Consider the following 1,795-nt stretch of genomic DNA (forward strand, 5'->3'; position numbering starts at 1 on the left):
TGCTATATCCTTTCTTCTACTAAGCACGTAAAGGTTTTTGGATGGGTGTATGTGTTCTCTGAATACTAAATTTGATATTCAGGTCGTGATTTTATAGCTTCTTTACGCTTCTTCAACATACTTTGGTCTGCCTCCCAAAGGCCTTTCGGTACCTTGGCATTTTTGTATTTGTTTCTTTTCAAGTAGTGGCATAAGGGGTTTTTTTACATATATATAAAAAGCAGATAAAATTTTAAGCATATTGGCTTGGAAGACAAGATAATGAAGACAAAATCAAAAACAAAACAAAACAAAAAAAAAGGGGGGGGGGGAACCATTGGATGCCTGGAAACATATTTAGTCCAAAGCCATCCACACCTCGCAGCACAGTGATGCTCCTGTCTTGTCCAGCTGGTCTAGGGGAGCACGTGCACAGAAATCCCAGCTAGTGGGGAATTGCAGGACTCGGAATGGAAATAGAGGAGAGACACAAAGAAGACCTAGGATGAAGAGCAGCCCAGGAAGAGGCAGAAAGGCAGGGCAAAAGGAGGAAAGGACAGGAGTGACATGGAGGAAAAAGACAAGAACAAGACAGAGCTCTGCCATGGACTCCGGAGGAGGGACAAGAGATGGATGTGGCCTTTGGTGGTCAACAGGGACACTGGGATCGTCACAGAAAGAGGAGCAGGAGACACTCCTTTAGAAAGGCAAGAAGAGCACAAGGAGACAAGTACAAGGGAACGTACGGAGCTACCGGCACAGGAGCAGAAGGAAGGTTTGCCCCGGGAGAACAGGCCATACGTTATTCCTAAGGGGATGAATATTGCGTGATTTACTGCAGCGATTCCTGTGATTTACTGAAATGATGAGAGTTTGGCGTAGATACTGACCTGCTGAAGGAAAGCAGAGTCTCTGGCAGGTGCAATAAACTCAGCCCTGCAAAAGCACTAGGCCTTGAAGCCCCATTCCCACTCTCCACAATTTCCATGTTCATATTAACAGAAAATAAAAAGTCAGTTTATTCAGAAAAAAATGATGKTTTTTTTTTTAATTTTGCTTTGTTTTTTTCTTTTTCCCCAGCATGTTTCATACCCTATACTCCAAGCCTTTCCAGCAATGATATTGTTCAGAGATATGCGTATGTCAAACTAACCGTGGCGAGACAAGATCATGAAATACAGGGAATGTTGGGGATAGTTGTGGCATAAAACCCGGGGCATTTGCAGGCTTGTGCATTTGAGATTGTCATGCAGAAACGGCCTGCCCAAGCATTGGTCTCAAGACTCATAGAGACCTCAGACTAATCCTTTCTTTTTTTCTTTCTTTCTTTTTTTTTAATATATTTTGGAAAATTTGATGTATGCTTTAATTTACCCTCCCTTTAATGTTCCGAGATAACGGACCGTTGTCCGTTCCTGAAAACGCCATCACAGCGTCCCACCACGAGGCTCTAACAGGTGGAAACGAGACGGCACCAGAGTCCCCTGTATGATTTTAACCGGTGATAACGCACCGGGGAGACATCGGTCGGACTTCCAGCACAGCTACAGGGAAAACGCCCGGCAGGATTGGGCGATTTGGCGACGCTTTTGCGGCAGGCGATTGACAACGCTGCGGCGTGAGGGCAGGTCCCCCGGGGGGGGGGGATTTGAGGCGATGTGCGGGGCGGGGAAGCAGGCGACGCTCCCAGCGTCCCGGTGGAGCGGGACAGGGCCTCGCGCGGCTGCAGGGAATAACTCGTGCCCCGTGTGAGGAGGGCGGGCGGCGGCGGCGCCCCGCGGAGCGCGAGCCCCGTGCCCGGGCGGTGGGCGCCGCG

The sequence above is a fragment of the Nothoprocta perdicaria genome, unplaced genomic scaffold (assembly GCF_003342845.1).
Source record: "Nothoprocta perdicaria isolate Ctin4 unplaced genomic scaffold, notPer1 scaffold_464, whole genome shotgun sequence".
Classification (NCBI taxonomy): Eukaryota; Metazoa; Chordata; class Aves; order Tinamiformes; family Tinamidae; genus Nothoprocta; species Nothoprocta perdicaria.